This window comes from Mixophyes fleayi, chromosome 8 (genome assembly GCF_038048845.1).
Source record: "Mixophyes fleayi isolate aMixFle1 chromosome 8, aMixFle1.hap1, whole genome shotgun sequence".
Taxonomy (NCBI): domain Eukaryota; kingdom Metazoa; phylum Chordata; class Amphibia; order Anura; family Limnodynastidae; genus Mixophyes; species Mixophyes fleayi.
The window spans coordinates 35,035,372-35,056,424 of NC_134409.1; positions in this window are offsets into that span (position 1 = coordinate 35,035,372).

The window sequence follows — 21,053 nt, forward strand, 5'->3', positions numbered from 1 at the left end:
TCTGTCATCTTCATGCTATGTACATGACATCAGCGACACCGCAGAGAGCAAGTTGCCAATTAACTACCTCAATGTGCTAGCTCCCTCCCACTGAGCAATTGCAGCCCTGTGGTGCATGCCATGGGGCTTAATGTCTATCTGGGGGGGCTGTTTATAGCGGGTGAGCATAGAACCCCCTCTGCCTTGCGCCATGTCGGCCTCACTGTCCACACCACCCTTGTTATGACCTTGGCTCCCAGGTTCTCCCCACAAGGCATCAGCAGATGCAGTACGGACCATAATAGTGCTGAAATGGAACAATCAAAGAAAAGCATTGGTGTCAAGAATAGCAGCAGAGGTGCAAGGTAAGAAAATAAGTCAACAGTCAGGGTCACAGGCAGACAGGGACGGTAACTGGGAGATCAGATGGACAATCAGTCAGCAGGCACAGGGGTCAGTAATTGCTAGTCAATAAAGACTGAAGCACAAAATGAGCATTGATCAAGCACTGCAGTGTGCACTGAAATGCACTTTAAATTAGGCAGCTGCTGCATGGCACACACCTGAGGACAGAAGTAGGTAGAGAAAGCATAGTGTACTTATGCAGCAGAAGGGAGAGAGGACAGCCGCATAAATAAAACCGCTGAGCTAAGCATGTTTAAGTATCCTTCTCCATTAGATAACTCTTAAACCTTTATCACGCCCTTCCATAAACCCTTTGCATCTGCCAACCTTTTATGTGTCAGACAAATAATATGCCATAGAATTCTGGACGCTAACATCAAAATTAAGCTAGAACAGTGAAGCTTTAGCCATCGCCTTCTGGCCAGGTCCTTTGGAATGTATTAAGGATAATTATGGAGAATTATATCATGGGACCTCCCAGTCACTCTGCACAAGCTCATTTGGCTTCTACTTAATGTAATTGGAAATGGATTGAAATTGTGGAGAAAGCCAGAGTATATATTAAAGAAATCCTGGACCAAGAGTTCATCTGAAAATCCTTCTGCTGGTGCAGGTTTCTTCTTTACTGAGAAGGACCCAACTCTTTGAGCTTCAAGACAACAAAATCACTATAACACATGTTATCCTCTTCCTTTTATATGTAAGTATTTTGATCACATCTGTTAAACTTCAGTGTTACAATCAATCTTATAATTTAACCAAATTAATCGAGAACTACTTTATCAAAACTTGACTTATAAACCATAAAATAGCAAAAGAAACCTTAACATAAAAATCTATGTACATTTGAACAACAAAAAAATAGTGGCAGAATAGACAACGATTTGGTTTTGATACTGGAAACAAAAGGTTAAAATAAATATATATTTAAGTGACAAAAACAGAAATTGTATAGTACATATAGTTTTTTTTAAGTTCTGTATATGATTGAAACAATTTGTATAAAGATATGATAAAAGAGTATTTAATCCCCAAACAAAGAAACAAACACAGGGCCTCATTCATTAATGAATGCAAAGCAAACGCAATGTACATTTTTTTTTAAAATTAGCCTCAGGCATACTCTTGTCCGTATTCAGCAAGGAACATATTTTGTTGAATACATACTCAAGCGTATATGGGCAATACACTCCTTTATGAATATGGTAGTAAGTCATTTATATGATGGAAAAATTGGTGCACGTATCAATGCGTTTTTAATTGCCCCTCTAACTAGTTCACTGGCAGACACATTTATGTACGACATGCATTTGCATTACCTATAGACAGAGGAACACACAAGCGTGCAATTCCTTCACCATTCTTATTCACCTTATTGTACATATATTTCATGACATCATGTCATACTAACCTTGAATATTAACCCTGTCTATAAAGCAATATCACATCAACCTGTACTGTTGCAATGTGTAATTGTAAGATGTTGCAGGATATCTTAAACCCATATAGAATATACCTCTATCACATTACTATATCTTTGATAATAAAAAAAATAAAAAAAATAAATTAATAAAAACACACACAAATTTTTCTTTGACTCAAAAACTTTTCTAGAAATAACAACAAGAAAATTAACCTTTTGTAAAAACAAAACATATTAAAATTAAAAAAAAAAATTAGTTCTTCTATATATTTCATCATATTTTTTTAAGAGTTTTTGGTCCGGTGAAACTTCGCCACCTGATAAAAATATATATATATATATTTTAAAATCATAATACCATGACATTTTTTAAACATATCTTAGCTTTATCACTGTAGTGTGTTCCCCCATTTTTGTAGCTCAGCAGAGTTCAGAGGTGCTACATTAAGAGAAATTCTTAAAACCGTTACTTAAAACCACTATGTACCTGAACATAGGCTTTAGTACATGAGATAGAGGAATTAAAATAATCATGAGTGAGACTGACAAGAACAATGTGACTGAAGACTGGAGAGTGGCAAGGACACTGCCACTCCTCCTGTTTCTGTATGAGCTATGGCACAGTAGAATGTCACTGGAGACTTTTAAGAACACTGACAGCCCTATTATTTGAATTTCTGTTTCAGCACTAAACACTGCCACCTCTCCTATTTCTGGGTGAGCTATGGCACAGTGCAATGTTACTGCAGATTTAGAACAAGACTGCCAGCCCTATTATTTTTATTTCAGCAATGACAATTAGCAATGGAGCTCTCCTGTTTGTGGGTGAGCTATAACTGAGTCCAATGTCAGTGGAGAATTTGAAGAACACTGCTACCTCTCCTCTTTCTTTTCAAGCTATGATGCTGCCCAACTGCACTAGAGACTGCCAAGAACCTTGCTACCCCTTCTGTGAAATGGTGCGGGATCGCCATGGAGGGCAGTACTCATGGAATCCAAAGTTTTCTAGATCCGACGACGTAACAATGAAGTTTTGCCTCATTTTTAATTCCAAGGGCGCGTAAAAGCGGCTCGGCACTCGGATCTGCTAAGTTTAGGTGGGCTCAGTTCTTGGAGAACCGAGCCTGAGCATCTCTAGTAAAGACAGGCTTTTATGCTGCAAAACTTAAAAACTTATTATGAATTTTAGACATTATTAAATCAAGATATTCTTCTGCAGGTGTTTGGGATGTCCCTGCCTCCTGCTACTCCTCTATTTCTGGCTCTACTTCAATCTCCCCCATAAATATGAGTGATCCTTTTTATGATGCTGCCAGGGATTTTACCTCCGGGGATGGGGAAAGGGATTGTTTGGTGGATGAGAAAAGGGATTATTGGGAGGTTATAGAAACGTCTCCAAGTGCTTCTCAGTAAACCCCCTCCTCCTTGGGCTCCTCTAGGTGTTCCTTCATAGCCCCCTCTTAGGGCTCCTCCATAGCCCTCTCCTTCTGTGGCTCCTCTATAGCCCTCTCCTCCTGTGGCTCCTCCCCAGCCCGCTCATTCTGGCAGCAGCGGCGTCCTGTTAGAAGAAATATAACACATTAGGTTTTTTAACAAATGTTATCTCTGTCTCACACACACACATAGACACATACATATAATCTTATATTTAAATACAAAATATACAATAACACACATGTACCATTACTCCATCATTTGCCAAATAAAAACACCTCTACACCACTTTCATATGAACTTGACTTAGGAGGTTTATATTAATTACATACATCTGAATCATCACTATTGCATAGCAGACCTTGTACTTTGTCCAATGAAGGTTATTACAAAGCATATTGCTTTGTAATGAGCCAAATATAACAGTAATCTTAGCTTGAAAAATAATAAAAAAAAAAGAATTGTGAACTTGTAATATCTCTCCTCAATTCCGCAAGGAGCTGTGGTTGCCGCCTGCATAGGTTGTTCCACCGTCGCTGCAGCTGAATGATGGAGCATCTGCTGCCATACCTATGACCTTTTGCAGCACTATAGGCTGTATTTTTCTCCTTGTTACTAATGTAACAAGAAGATAGGCCTAGGATGCGATCCATGGTAATGTCTAGGGCCCTCAGCGTCAAACTTGAGCAGCAAACATATTTGCAAGTGAATAACACTTTTCAACATTCTTCTCACTGATTGGCTCTCAGGCCACAAGTGAGCATCGGCATGCCAGTAGCAAATTCCTCCTACCATATCTAAAATGGCTGACTTTTATCTGTCAATCAATCTCAATAATCAGCCATACCCAGGCAATTAGGGGCGTGACAATGACTAGATGTTCACACACAGGTGACCGCAGGAGAACATACCTGCATACCCTATATAAGAGCTGGAGAGGCAATCATTCAGCCCTGTCATTTTGTGATCACAACCTTTGTCGGATATAGACTTTTGTGATACAATCAATCAGTTATTTTAATCTGCTCTCCATTCTATTATATTGTTGAGTACAAGGACATATGTGGGACAGTATATAGACCATGAAATGCTTTTTAGTAATTACTGCCTTTGTCCCTGTTTAGAATCATGGCTGATCAACAGCGTCCAGGCTCCAGTCAAGACTCTGGCTACTCTGCGTCTGCCTCTAAGCGGAGGCAACCACATTTTTCAACATGAGAGGTGAAAGTGCTGGTGCAGCTGGTGGTGGAGAGGTTGCACACTTCCAACCTTCAGCTCTCTGCCCCAGCAAAAATGCGGATCTGGGAGAAGATCACTGTGCAGGTCAATGCCATGGCTCCAAATCGATGATCGGTGACTGAGGTCAAAAAACGGTTAGCATTATTTTATTAGATATCAAAATTATTATATTGTGCTCTGCATACCTTGTACAGTTCTTAGAAAAATGTGTCAAAGCATTGTCCAAGGTAAGGCAGACCAACAACTTTAATAACTTTAAAAACTTGTACATTATCATTCCTACTTTGCCACCTTTTTTGAGTCTTCAAAATAAGTATTAACGCTGGGAAGCTTTCTGTTAGGCCCAACACATTTCTATCTATATGTATATCTGCACAAGTATTTTTGGGATATTTTGGATACTATACATTGTAACATTCTTATCTTTGAACATTTCACACAGATGGAAAGACTTTAAATTCAATTTGAATATATAGAAGCAATTCCACCTAACGAAACCAGGGCGACACGTAAACCATCTGCTATAACATCTAGAAAGCCGGTGATGGTGGTAAATTTCCGCTTTTTTGGCACGAGGGATGCCTCATCGAGTAGCAGATGGATGAAGTGTGAAATGTGCAACAGGAAAGGCCAGCACATAACTAATAATGGCTTGGGACATTCCTGCCGCAACACCCACTGTGGCCTGGAAAGATCCAGACACAAAGAAGTGCAAGAGTTTAGTCAGAGCCGCTATTGCTGTAAGAATGTTGTGCAAAGGCTCTACTTCAGTCTACACATTGCGCAGGTTGTCACTGATGGCATGAGGTGGTAGCCCATAGCAACAGAACAGTTTAGCATCAGAAATCCCAAAGAGGCTGACAAGTGGGCCTGAGGACACGCTCCCTGGGCTGGCGACAGTGTACAGTTGCTGGTTTTGGAGCTGACCACACAAATACCAAAACCGACCTAATGCCTTGCAATTGATTCATGTTCAGATGTAAGTCTGTTTGCGTGCTGTAGCTTGAAATTGCTTTGTGCATGCTCAGGATCAGACCTTACGCCAATGAATACAATTTAATGCAATTCATGTCTGAATGCAAATGACACTACAGTCTACGACTAGAGAGGTGGAACAGGTGTGGGAAGGAGCGGACAGATGTAGTCAGTGTATAGTAAGGGCATGTAGATGCATCTGATTCAAGTCCTGGGTTTCTCTTAAGTATACTTGTTTTATGACGTATCATTTGCACCTTATGCAGGGCAGGTGTAAGAGCTGACTAACAGTGATGACTGGCTTTACTTTAATATAAAAATATTATTTTAAAAAATTTGTTTTTTAAACCAACCATATTTTTATTATTGATTATACTGTTTAGAGTTGTTCATTTATTTTATAACATAATTTGTTTTGTATGCGTTCAGATGTGACCTGATATTGCACATAGGCTTGTGCGTCTGTTGCTCTCTGTTCTGTTAACATGCATCAAGTAGCGTATAGGCAGAGCATACTCACACCCAGATTCAAATCTTGAGATCCGCTTGGATCTGAATATTGTCAGAACTACACTCATGTTCTGTACAATTTGAAACAGACCCTTTATTTCTAGTACACAAACTATACTTGTTTGAGTATTTTGCAGTTTTTTTTAATGATGATGTGATAGCAACATATTGTCTTTTTTTCCATAAAAGATTAATAAGGGTTAAGTTTTAATTATTATTAGTTCCCTAGTAGTGCATCACAATAAATGTAATTCCTCGTCTTTTTTTTCTGTAGACTCTTGAAATGGTAGCAATATAAATCTCCACCACAGAGTGCTATTGCAAAGGGAGATTGAGTTATAGGAGGACATCCTGGAAAAAAAGCTTAATGATAAACAAATATAAAACTTGCCATTACAAAAATCTATATGGGATTGTAGCTTTAATAATGTGACAGTAAGTTAAGCTTGATGATGACATTAACACTTGTGCAAGATATGAGTATGGAACCCTAAAGAATGCACACATCAATGCACCAATGTGCCAGGACTGCACTAGGTGAGGGTGGAAGCATGTGTATACACTAACCTGTAAAAGTAGACTTAATGGCACACATATACAGTGCCTATAGAAAATCATCATACCCTGTCAAAATCATTACCTTTTGTCACATTAAATCATGGAAATTGAAATAAATTAAATCAAATTTTTCCAGCTTGATCTACACATCTCAAATTATAACATTCAACTAACGGAAAAAAGGCAAAATGGAAATCTACAATAACAGGGTTGGAAAAGTGATCAGTCCCCTGATTAACTGTTTTGTATAGCCAACTTTTGCTGCAATTACAGACATTAGTCTGTTTAGATATGTCTCTCTACCAGCCTTGTGCACCTAGGTTGGGGAATATTTGCCCATTCTCCCTTGCAGAATTGTTTAATTTCAGTGAAATTTCGTGGTGAGCGACATCCACGGATTTTCTATTTCGTTTAGATCAGGGCTCTGACTTGGCTAGTCATTTGACCTCATTTGACCATACAACCTTTTGACACATGGCACCAGAATCTTCCAAGTGTTTTTTGCAAAGCGCAAACAATACGATTGTGGCACTTTTTCAGAAGAGGGTTCTTTGTTGCCACCCTGCTATACAGGACAGCTTTGTGTAAAGCTTGTCAGATGCACAGACCGACTTTTAAGTTCTTCAATGTTATCATTGGGCTCTTGGTAGCTTTTCTGATCAATATCCTGTAAAGTTTGGAGGGATGGCCCAATCTAGGTAAGGTGTTGGTGGTGCCATACAGTTTTCACTTCTTAATAATGCTTTGAATAGTACGCAGAAGTATAGTAAAAGTCTATGAAATCTTTTCATATCCTTCTACTTGGGCCTTTCCACAACTTTATCCCAGAGCCCTCTTGAAAGCACCTTTCCAACCATAGTGAATTTTTTGCATTACCATGCACTACTAGTAGTGGAATCTTCAAGGAACAGCTGGGTTTATACTGAAGAAATCAAAACCACTACAACTGCTGTCAGGTGGTAGTAAATTAGCCTGTTGTGCAATCTGGAAAGCCATTGGTTGTATCTGAGCAAGCTTATAATGGTTACTCTAAAGGTATGATCACTTATCCAAACCAGGTATTTTAGTACTTAAATTATATTTATTGTTAAGACGTTTTGTAAATGTTATTTTCACTTTGAGGTTGACCGTTATAATGTGTAAATACGGCAGGAAAAAGTTTAATTTAATTTATTTAAATTTCTATGGTGTAATGTGACAAAAGGTAATGATTTTGACAGGGTATGATGACTTTCTATAGGCACTGTAGATGTGTTGCATAATGGAAGTAACTGGATGCAGTTAATTATTTTTCAACAGAGACCGGGTAATACTATTGCAAGCACTGCATACAAATAATATGTAGGTATTTAAAGACTTTAAAAAACAAAAACAAAAACAAAACACATATATTACCTTAGCTTATGAATCTCATGACCATCAAGTGAAGTCAGTGATATAGGAAACATTGGATATAATGACCTCTAGTGGTGTAATTGTGAATGTACACCATAAGTTAGTAAGCAGTTATTATGTATTTTGCTGCTGAATTTACTGGTGATATTGATTTTCTGTTTTCACTGTGATGTTAAAAAAAACAAGCAAGGATGAGTATTCAAACATGTATTATTTTATTTGTATTGAGAAAAGGGAATTTCTTATGTTGTAGACATATTACACAGTTTGCTACAAGCAAGCTTTTGGTATACACATGCTATACCTTTATGCTCTCAGATCTGTTCCTGACCTGAGCCTCATTTCCTCTCTCACAACCACCACTCACACCACTCATACCTGCCTCTAAGAGGCCTCCCATGCTTCTACCCCCCTATAAAACCCCTACCGTTCTCAACTCGATTCTCCCACAACCTTCAATGTTTTAAGCACCCCACAAAAGAGTGATGAGGGTAAAAAGAGGGATATGACTTACAAAAAGTCGTGGTGAAAAGAGGTAGGATGCAGGAGAGAATATAATAAATAAAGCATATGTAATACAGAGGATTAGTGAACATGTAGAAGCTAGTTGGGAAAGCAAATGAGTGGGGGGGTTGGGGGGTGAAGTAGAGAAAGCCGGGGGCAATAGCTGAGGTCAATTAAAAAGATAGGTAGAAGTAGAAAGTTAGTAATAAAAAGTGATTAAAATATAGAAGAAAGAGATTGGGGTGAAAAAGAGCAGAAAAAAGAGGTATTTGGCATAAGCTTGTAGGCAGAAAATAGAGATTTGGGAGGGAAAAGGGAGAATGGAGGGGTAGAAAAAAGAAGACCACATTAAGTAGTGGGGGAGAGAGAGCTGGGGGAAGTAGAGAGAGAGCTGGGAGAGAAAGACCACACAAATTCATATGCATAAACATAAAAATATATTAAACAATACATTAAATCAGTGGTTCCCAAACTTTTGCAGTTCAGGGCACCCATAGAGTCTCCTAATTTTTTCAAGGCACCCCTCCAAAATAATTACCGAGCAGTCCCGTTTTATAAGTAGTTGGGGCAAAAAAACATAATAAGTATTTAGGTCAGGACAGAAATACTTAATTAGTTGTATGCAAAAATAATACACATAAATCCAAGGGAAAACAATATTTTTATATATTTTTTCAATTTTTTTCAATTATATTTCTGTCAAAGAATAATTTACAGCTAACTCACACTGTGCCCCTTTCATCCACACACTCTGTGCCCTCCTTCATCTCCACACTCTTTGTGCCCTCCTTCATCTCTACACACTCTGTGCCCCATTCATCCACACACTATGTGTCCCCTTCATCCACACACTCTGTGTCCCCTTCATCCACACACTCTGTGCCCCCTGCACCCACACACTGTGCCCCCTGCATTCACACCTTCTGTGCCCCCTGCATCCACACTCTGTGTCCCTGCATCTACACACTCTGTGCCCCTGCATCCACACACTCTGTGCCCCTTCATCCACACACTCTGTGCCCCCTACATCCACACACTCTGTGCCCTCCTTCATCTCCACACACTTGTGCCCTCCTTCTTCTCCATACACCCTGTGCCCCCTGCATCCACACACTCTGCGTCCTCTGCATCCACACACTCTGCCCCCTCTGCATCCACTCACTCTGCCCCCTCTGCATCCTCCCTCTGCCCACTCTGCATCCTCGCTCTGCCCCCTCCTTCATTCTTTTGCCCCTCCATTGCTGTTTCCAATCACCATTCCCCTCCGTTTCTTTACTTACCATACTTGACCTTCTTTCTTCTATTTGTTCTGTCTTTTCTTCTGTCTTACCAATTCGGCGGTGCCTGGGACCCAGCATCCTCTGTCCTGCCGCTTGTCACTGAATGTCGCGCGTGATGACGTCACGCCCGACATTTATTGAGAAGCAAGGAGGGAGTAGGATGCTGGGTCCCGGGATTGCTAAGTTTTTCTTTTTTCTCTCCTCCTGGCCGCGGCACCCCTGGGAGCCGTGGCGCACACTTTGGGAACCTAGGCATTAAACAGTTATTGATAACATATATCAATAACAATTATAAAAATAAGTACAATTACAATTAGTAGATGAAAAGACGTGTCCACAAAGATGTCCTATGAGTTAATAGAATTCCCCATAACTCTGATTATTATAATTAAACGTCAAAACTGAATACATGCTGAGCACAAACCTGTGTGGATAGTCAGCAGAGGAGATATGTACTGTTCCGATATTACCTTGTTAGTGCTATCTGGACATCATGTAGCTGTTCCTGTCACAGATATAATGTAAACAACATAAAGTACATTATATTTTATAATACTAACATAATGTTTCTAAACTTGACACAATAAAGTTAATTAATATGTAATGGTCATAGTATTGAGGTGGAATAAAGTGAAGTGAAGCAGGAGAAAGAAGTTCTACAAATTAAGTTTATTTATGTGTTCACCCATTATACTTGTGTTTTGCCGAAGACAAAACACCCCTTTGCACTTGCACAATTCTGTCCATTAGCGTCACATGGTAAGCCCAAATTTATTGTCCTACCCTCTATATATTTTAACAGGGACTAAAAAATATAATTTTTTTAATTTTTTTTTAGCGCTGACAGCCATGTGTGCACCAGCACATCTGCCACATACCTAGAATAATATTGATACATTAAATAAGAACGTAATTCATGATAATAAAACAAAAATAAATTAAATCACAAATCACCAGTGAATTTATAAACATTGTTATTTATTAGGAATGAAATAAAGGGGCATATCTACTGCCAGAGTAACCCAGCTGAGTGTTATGGGGCCCGAGTATGAGTGGTGCAAATACACACTGATGATAATGACAGTGTTCAAAAGCCTGCTGCTTCTGATTAACTAATTGTGGATTGACTTTTTAAGCTTTCTTCATTGCTCGCACCTATATTTTATGATTTTGTAGGTGTATTTTAGAATTCATTTTTTGCTACTTTCTTTTGTACATGAGAAGCAAGATTATGCCTGCTGTATTTTGGACATTTTATTATTTATATTTTTTGTAAATCTCTTTTTTATTGGTAGTATAACATCTTATACCAACATACATGTCACACAATAGACAGTAAATTACAGGTGATACTGAATGCCAGTAAAAAACCAACAAGCATGTAATATGTTATTTAGTAGTGAGAATTGTGAGGATGGGGGGGAGAAGAAAGATGGGTAAAGGAAAGGTAGGTCTAGGTCTAGAGGGAATATGTAAGAGGAGTCAGTTATTCCACTGAGTATATAATGTTTTTTTCTTGAATTCAAGCCACTTGAACCACACAAAATAGTAATCTCTATATGTATCCATTGATAAATAAAGCATCTAGTCCATTGTTCTGTAGAACTCCAAAAGTGTAAACCCTTCTTCAATGGTAGGGGCGTTTGGCGATCTCCAGTGGACCGGGATCACTGCCTTTGCCGCATTGCAGAGATTTTTAACTGTTGATTTTTTATATTGGGGGATGGTCATTTTGTTGTCATTCAGTAGCCAATATTTAGGGGAATTGGGTAGCTCCACACCTACTATAGCTTTAGCTAAAAGGAGAACTGCGTCCCAGAAGGGTCTAAACGCTGTGCACTCCCACCATATATGTAATGAGGTACCCGGCGCAGTCTGGCATCGCCAGCACATATTTGACAGCCCCGGAAACATTTTGGCAAGCAGACTAGGGGATCGGTACCATCTCGTCATAATCTTGTATTGAGTTTCAATTATTTGTATGCTAATCGAACTAGCCTGTGTGCGTAAAAAAAAATGTCTTTCCAATCTTGTTCAGTTATTGAACACTCCAATTCACGTTCCCAATCCTGTATGAAGGTGGGTCTTTTACTGAAGGAATGTTCAATAAGGATACTATAGATTAATGATAATGTATGCCTTGGATATGATAAAGTGGTACATAGTGTTTCAAACTGAGTAACCGGCTGTCCCGCGGACTCCCGAAACCCCGGGAAACCTAGAAAATGTTGAAGCTGTATATGTCTCCATATCTCTGCATTTGGGAGTTCCCATTTGGACTGGAGGTCAGTGAAAGGTAAAGCCCCAGAGAAGCCCACCAGCTGGCCAACACAATGGAGTCCCGCCCCAATCCAATATCTGAAAGTCCATCTAGTAAGGCCTGGGGGAAATCTGGGTTGTCAAAAGTCAGAGTCAGAGGTGAGTATCGAGAAGAAATATGTGGGACTGAGCGTAGTTTTGTCCATCTAGCCAGAGTTGGGGTAACAGTCGAATGTACAATTTCAGGGATAGACGACAACCAGGGTGTAAATTGAAGTGGCTTGCCCGAGATGTAGCTCTCAATCCAGACCCATTGTTTGTCAGGCCCCTGTCTCATCCAGTCCAACACTCTATTTAACATAACAGCGTCGTAATACAAAGTGAAGTGAGGAAGTTGTAGACCCCCAGCATGTTTTTGCATATATATGTCGTGTCTAAAGCGGGGTCGCCTACCTTTCAACACAAAGTCCTGAACTGCTTTATTTAATGTCTTAAACCGTGAGGCTGGAAAATGTATAGGAAGCGTATGAAGTAGGTAAAAAATCAGAGGCAACAGATTAATTTTTACCACGTTGACTCTACCTATCAGGGAAAAGCCTTTCGGGAGCCAATTCCTCAGATCATTACAAACTGTATTGGTGATGGGCACAAAATTTTCTTCAAATATCTTCGAGGTGTCTTTGTTAATAATCACCCACAAGTATTTAAGTCGTGTGGGATGCCAGGTAAATGGAAAGATGGCTTCAGGCCTTCAACTACTGCCAAAGGCGCAGAAATGTTAAGTGACACAGATTTTGAGTAGTTAATTTTAAAACTGGAGAGTTTGCCAAACATGTGGCATTCCGATACTATATTGGGAATTGAAATTACAGAGTTAGTAAGGATGGCCAGCAAATCATCAGCGAAGAGAGCAAGCTTGAAGTTTTTGTCCCCCATTTGAATACCAGAAATGTCAGGGTTAGCCCGAATGGAGCGAGCCAGGGCTCCATGCACAAAATAAAAATCAACGGGGACAGGGGGCAGCCCTGTCTAGTACCATTCGAGATGACAATAGGCTCTGACAACTCCCCATTGACCTTAACCCTTGCCATCGGCTGTGAATACAGGGCGGCTATCCGCGACAAGCTCAATGGACCAAGACCCAAATGGCTGAGGACCCTTCGCATAAACTCCCAATCCACTCTGTCAAACGCTTTTTCAGCATCCGTGGATAAAAGAACTGTTGGTATATTGGTGGTCGTTGCAAACTGCACCAAATTAATTAATTTTGTGGTGTTGTCCCGCGCCTCCCTCCCCGGGAAAAATCCTACCTGGTCAGAATGAATAATTTGAGATAAGTGTGATTTCACCCTGTTTGCTATCAATTTAGCATATAGCTTATTTTCCCCATTAAGTAAAGAAATGGGAGTATAACTAGAACATAATGTTGGGTCTTTCCCTTCCTTTGGCAAAACAGTAATATGAGCGGCCAAAGATTGGGGAGAAAAATACGTATGGGCCGAGACAGAATTAAAGGCCTGAAGCATGAGAGGGGCTAGATAGTTTTTGAAAGTTTTGTAATATGAGATGGTAAAACCATCAGGTCCTGGGCTCTTCCCCGAATGCGTCGTCTTAATCGCCTCTTCCAGTTCCTCAATGGTGAAGGGTTCCTCTAATAATTGTACGGATTCCGCCTCTAATGTGGGAAAGTTCATCCTTTGAAGTTATTCTTCTATGCGGGTCTGTTTGGTCGCGCGCCTATCTGTGTGAGATGAGTTGGACAAGTTATAAAGTTTAGTATAGTAAGCATGAAATGCCGTGGCAATCTCCGACGTATGTACTGACAGGATATCTGATTCTGTTTTAATTTGAGGGATTTAAAGTTGGGCTCTCTGTGTTCGCAGAGCACGAGCTAGAAGTTTCCCTGGTTTATCCCCCCATTGGTGGAATCTGGGAGGATTTGTGTCTTGTTTCTAAAGTCTTAATTTTTTCCAGGAGGGAGTCACTGAGTGCAATCTTTTCTCACTTCCTGACCGCCCCCATTTGGATGAGTTTGCCTCAGATGACATTTTATTATTGAAATCAAAGGTAACAGTGAATGTGTTTTTTTCTATCGAAACAAAAAGTTTCCTTCTGCTTATGACCTGGGTGGGTGTAAGTACACCTGATGTAAACATGGTGCATATGATACGTTGATGCATATTAAACCCATTTGCTACATAGTGGCCTATCCAGCAATGTTACAGATCAAACATTTGATTTTATTGTTACAAATAAAAAAAAAAACTTAGCAATCTACACAAAAATCTACGAATACCAGGTAACAAAATGTTCATAATTAATTAAAATAATATGATCTATTATATAAGGATGCAAATTAAATTTATATATATTTCTAAATTTGCAAACTTATTTTTATAGAAATATACTTCTATAAGGCAGGGCATTATAGTAACTTTTACAAGGCTTTAACATACATATTACATCCTATCTTGGTCTTTATGAGACCTTGCCCTTTGCATTGCAAAATACAACGGACCTAATTGTTCTTCGGGCATAAGTCCAGTTGCCTGGTATCTTGTATGATATAGCTCTGCACATGCTCAGAAACGGACCTTACGCTAATGAACGCAATTGCATGTAATTCCTGCCTGAACGCAAATGACACTTACAACTGCTTATGACTTGAAGGGCAGAACGGGAAAGGGAAGGGGAGGATGAATGTAGGCAATCTGCAGTAAGGGTGTTCCGAGGGCGTACCAAAGCAGATGCGGGCGATTCAAGTCCTGGGTTTCTCTTAAGTATGTGATTTTTTAGCCGTATCATTTGCACCAGCTACAGGACAGGTGTAAGTGCTAACTGATAGTGATAACTTACATGGCATAGTCGTTGTTATAAAAACTACACATATGCATAAAACTAACTAGCACAGAACAACTGTATGCAAGTAAGCAGAGCTGTAGCTTAAACTTTTATCTCCTGGGGTGGAAAGGAAAACTGCTGCCCCCATAGCCCTCAATTTTAACCAAATCAACCTAAAGTATTCAAAAACTGCACCCCCTTTTACCTTTTCGCCCTGGGCGGTTGCCCCTCACGCAAACCCATAGTTACGGCTCTAAAAAAGCATTGTATGTACAACATATATTAAGAACATTCTGATTTATGTAATTATTTAAAAAAATATATATAAATATTTGTATTAATGATTATAGTATTGAGTTGTTCAATTGTTTTATATATTTTTTTTGTATGCGTTCTGATAGGACTTTATATTGCAAATATGCTTGTGCGTCTCCTGCAGTCTGTCTGTCAGTATACAGCTAGTAATGTTTAGATAGAGTGTACTTCCATTCAGATTCAAATGGAAACGTATATTGAGATCTGCTTGTATTTGAATGCAATTGAAACTACGCTCAAGTTCTGTGCTCATTTTTTAAGCGCAAGTTACGTGCAGGTTGTGGCGGAACATGAATCAGGCCCAAAAGATTGATACCTAGTATATGACTGGACCAAAACTTATTTTGAGGTGAACCGTCACTTCATACAAAACAAACATTTGAGTGGTCTTTGCTTTGTGGTGTTCACATAGTATACTGTTAAATTTTGGGTCAGATTGGGGTATAAATAATTTTTCTCAAGGGAAGTGCTTTGAAATCTCTAGTGTGGGCTGCATATCAATTCCCTGTTGCTCTCCCGTTTAACAAAGGTCTATTGTGTATTTTGTCTACAATCTCTTATATGGGTCTTTAGTGACCTATACCTGTTTGAAAACTTACTAAGCTAAGTAAAGACTGTATTTCTTTAACCATTATATTTTAGTGTTGTTGTTGTTCCTTCTCTGTTAGTTCCATGAATGCGCAGTTTAAGTAAAGCTGAAACAGCAATACTGAGTGATCCGGAAATTAAAGGGTTAGAATCTCTCACTAGAAATTAATCTTGGAGGGTTATATTGAAAATCACAGCATCTCCTCCCCATTTTTCTTTCCACTTTCCCAAATATTAGGACACCGATTTGGTGGGTACAGTCAGCCTCAGTGTAATGCTGTCACTAATGTGCCATAAAGCTCCCCTAATCTCTGCAATATGTAGATACAACACAGTATACTGTATGGCTTTGTAAACTTTGAAGGGCATTGATGGAAAGGATATTGACTAGACAACTTGGAAGCAGAAACATTCACTGGCTTTTATTGGCAATTAGAGAACAGGAAACATTAAAATGTACTTGTGTTCCATAATACTTTAGGCTCCATTAGTTTATGCTTTTTCTTAAATGTTTCCATACTTTCATTATTATTCATTCATTTTTTTCGTTATTATTCTGGATCATGTCAACATGTCTTCAAACAGAGGACTGGGTGAGGTTAGAATTCTGTTTCCATAATATAGATTATAGATCATTTCAATTTATGCCTCACCTGGCTTCAAAACTAGCAATCTTATTTATATAAATACAGAACCTCTGCTATTTTTAACTTCACTCAATCAATACTATCATATCACTTTAATATACTGCACTGCAGCAAACAATATTTAACATTACAATGTTAATGGTTCTTTCTAAATTAAACAGGGGATTGATTTATAGTATGTCTAAATGACAAATATACTCTTTTTGCAAAGCCATGCAGCTGGTTAATTTATTGGTGCAAAGGTTTTTTATAAAGAAACAGTCTATAAACATTAAAAAAAATAGTAGGCTGTTAGAGGTCAAGATGACTATGCTTAATTTCAGTAGCAGTGTCAGCATACAGAACAGTAGTTTACAGTACAATAGAGTATTTGGCATTCATGTTGCTTCTATACCAGAAGTAAAAAGGGTTGAACAAAGACGCAGTTTTGCTCGCATCTGACACTTACACCTGCTTGCGAATGGAGAGGTGGGACTGGAAGGTATAACATAGGCTGAGTATAGTAGAGGCATGTTCTTGTCATTGCGAACAGATGCAGACCCACACAGACAACTAATGCCTGTCAGTAGCTGTATCAGTTGCGGGTGCCTGAGGTCAGATGCAAACACTCGCTGATGGTGATGACTAGCTCTAGCAACCACTTCTGATTGCAGATTCACCTCTAAAGATGATAGATACAGATTTTACATCTCCGTTCTTTGACACTAATACATTCAAGCTCAGTTTCAGCCCCTTAGTGCGCATAGAATGGCAGAAAAAAAATGCAGTGTGGTGTAAAAATATAAAATTGAAGGTAGATTTCTCAAACCTTCTTAAAAGTGTAGGTGTTGCCCATAGCAATCAGACTCTAGCTATCACTTTTTAGAAATTACTAGATAAGGGATAGCTACAATCTGATTGGTTGCTAGGGGCAACACCTACAGTTTTTCTTTTTAGAGGGTTTGATTAATTTACCCCTTAGTACTGCATACTTGCCAACTTTTAAAAACATTATTTTAGGGAGAGTGTGCAATCAATATTTATGCATTTTCATAAGGGGGTCTATCAAGACTGAAATGTTCCATATTTCTCAATTGTGTTCCCTCACACACAGGCCAAGTCTTAACTAGTAAGTAGTGACTCTGGTTTTATTGCCTATTTTATTTCTGAAACGTATTTGTGCAATTTATTGTATGTCGTTATTAACTTTTTTGTAATTAAGCCTTGGAAACATTTTTCAGATTAAATCAATTTTATTTAGTGTATTCTCTGTGATTCTTTTTGAATTTATGAAGCCCAGGGAGGCTCATGCTACATGTGTATGTGATTTAACTGTGAAACATTAATAAGTGGTTTTGGTGAAAGTAAGGAGAGCATAGTAAATCCTTCGTGGTGGCAGAAAAGGTGTATTCATTGCTAAGTGACTAAGGTGACGCCAGTCACAACCAGCTGTTGAGATTGCTGTATCTGAAACAGGCTGGGCGTTCGTGACAATGAAATCTGTGACAGGATGGACCGCCTATGCCACCGTTTGTTGTAGCTGGGCACCGACTGGGCTTACTTTGCCATCATCCCCTTTCTTTATCCCAATTACGGCCCTCCTGTCACAACAGGAGGATCCTGGTGCCACCTCTAGGCTCCTACACCGGCACCTAGAACAGCTTCTTTCTGGGAAACTCTCGCTGCTAGGTTACCCCCTTGCTGGTATACCTGGCTGGTAAACCTGACCTCTTGCTTTCAGATCAGGGTTGCTGTGGATGGTTAAATCACACTGACCAGAGCTGCAGGTAGCGGGCAAATCGTTGGCACTGGAATGCTGGGTCCACCTCAGATCAACCGGAGAATGGATTAGATTTGGGTCTAACCTGTAGGTCACAGGAATTTACAGCAGGGTAAGTAGTCATCAAAACAGGTTCTTAAAGCAAAAGATGGTTTATTAGCTCAAGTAGTCCTAACAAGGACAGTTCACACGCCAGTCTGTGGTACTAGAGATCTATTCAGAAGTATAGATGGTACAAGAATGATACATTACATGCTCAAACAGCCCACTTTTTATACAGTTCTGACATAACTCCTGGCAGGGGGTAAGCCAGCCCCCTGATCCGAGATGGTTCCGCAATATCTGAGCTATTTTTAGTATCAGGATACAATATATGTTTCCCTAAACATAGATTTAAATGAAATTCATACTTTCCTGCATCCTGTTTTAGACACAGAGGAAATCTAAAAGCAAGTCTAAATAAACCTTCCTGTGCCTTCAGGTGTGTTGGACACTCACACATCAAAAGGTCTAATTAACATGAGATTAACATGGGGTCCTCTCTTAAGACAGTTGCAGAATACATATTTTCTCCCCTGGCATATGCCTCAGAAATAAATACATTTCCTCCCCTTTATGGCTAACTTGGGAATTCCCAAAAAAAACCCAAACAAGTCATTTCCCTACATAACACATCCCAATATAACATGATAAGTGCATTTGTAATTATACATTGGTGCCTTCACCTCTGATTGAAATACATTTCTACAATAAATATTCAGGTTCGTCAAGCAGCGTGCAATCGATAATGTCGATAATGATGAGTTTTGTTCCACCCAAGGGGCGTAACTAGCTCTAATCTTGGGCATATCTAGTGAATCCCAGGGCCGTGTACAAGTGGAACCTATAGCACCTATTTTTTACTACAGATTGAATCACAAAATAGGCATATAATTTCCTAGTAAAGAATCATAGAGTAGTTAAAAACTAATAGCATTAATTGCCTTGCAAAAAATATTTGCATATGCCTTTTAGTCAAAGACACATTCCAGATATAGTTCCTATCTTCCCTCCTACAGGAAAACAATTCCAAATAGAACAACATACTTTCAGTTTCCCTTACATAGTTCTTGATAGGGTAAGTCCAGTTGATATTATATTTGTAAACAAAACACAGCCCGTTAATGTACTTACAACGCAAATCAGTCACCCAGCAAGTGTCAATCAGTGATGGGGGCGGGACCTGAACATGAAGTAAGTGCAGTACAGCCAGACTTTCCTGAGTTGCCACTCTCTATTTCAGGAGTCCTCCAGACATTCTGGGAGAGTCTGCCAGACTCTCCGGAGATATCACTCTCTATTTCTGGAGTCTTCCAGACATTCGGACAGAGTCTACAAGTATGCAACGTTCTTTGGTGAGGTTAGATCAGTAGCAAAAGAAATAAAGATTGAAGGTAGAGAAGAAAGACATACTCTGAAATAACTCTACAAAAGTTAACAAATGCTTCAGTAATACCATTATAGCTAGAATGTACTTAACTAACAGGAGATATACTATATTGTGTATATAAGTATGAGTGTCTCTTCCTGCGAAAATATGGCCATGCATATTGGATAGGCCATGCTCTATTGGAATTGAAAGAGAAGTGTTTCACTTTTGCAAGAATGCAAAGCAGGTTTATACAAAAGCTGAGTCAGCCACCACACCTTCTTGTACAATCTAAGACATATTGTGAGCTGCATATTGTTATGTTATTTAACTTTTTCAATTGATATAATGTAACTTACACTTACAAAACATTTACACTCCAATATACCCATTAAGGACAATCATTATTTATACCACGAGATGTGTAAAAACTCTGTAAACTGTCAAATCTATGCAGATGACAGACTTAGAAGTGTAGACATTAATGTATATATATATGTAGCAGTGAAACTGTTCAATAGGTTACTCTTCTCATAAATCCAGGAAAATTAGTGAGAATTTAGCTATATTCTGCTTTTATAATGTTGTTGTGACCGTTGCGTTTTTATCAACTACTTTTTATTTAACTGTGACTGGTCTAAACGAGGTGTTTTTTATTTCCAGACCTTGGCCAAATCAAGGTTATTTCTCAAATTTGTTAGTTTAGACTAATTTCAACTTTGCAACACAAGTCCTAGGGGTAAATGTATCAAGTTGCGATTTTTTTTCAGCGATTTCAAATTGCTGCAAAACGCTCGAGATCAGTGGCGATTTTATGTGCGAAGTTGCCATATGTATTAACCTGGGATTTCGACATTCCAAAATCCAATCTCCGGCAATTTGTGTTGATTTTAAAATACCTATCCCACCAGTGGTGTAGTCACACTAACCGGAGCATAAAACAGAACGCATGCTGTTAGAGCAATCTGGCCAATGTTACCACAACAGGAGGCACAATACAAGTTTTAAATATGAGGGTAATCATGATTTCTTGTTTAGAGAGACAAAAATGATTATTAATTATCTTAAGGAGGACAATTTTTTTTTAAAATAAATTATTAGTTGGCCAAATTTCATTAATTATTATATGTAAGGGATTTTTAAATTTATTTTTATTATATTATAGTGGCTTGCTATTTCATTACCAGTGGGGCAATTATATTTTTATGATGTGGCAACACTTAATATTTCCAGATGGTGAGACCATTTATAGTTGTGGCAATAGTAAGCCAATATAAGTAAAAAAAAATTCCTTACATAGAATCATTAATGAAATTTGGCCCACTAACTTATTCATACAATATGCCCCCCCCCCCATAACATAATGAATAATCAATTTTGCCCCTTTAAACAAGAAATCATGCCTAAGTTATACTTCTATTGTGCCTCCTGTTATATTAACATTACCCAGCAGTGGAAAAGTGATGTGTTTGCTAATCTTGCCCATCCAAAGCAGCGTGTTGTATCTGGCGATTTTCACATCAATCTCGGGCGA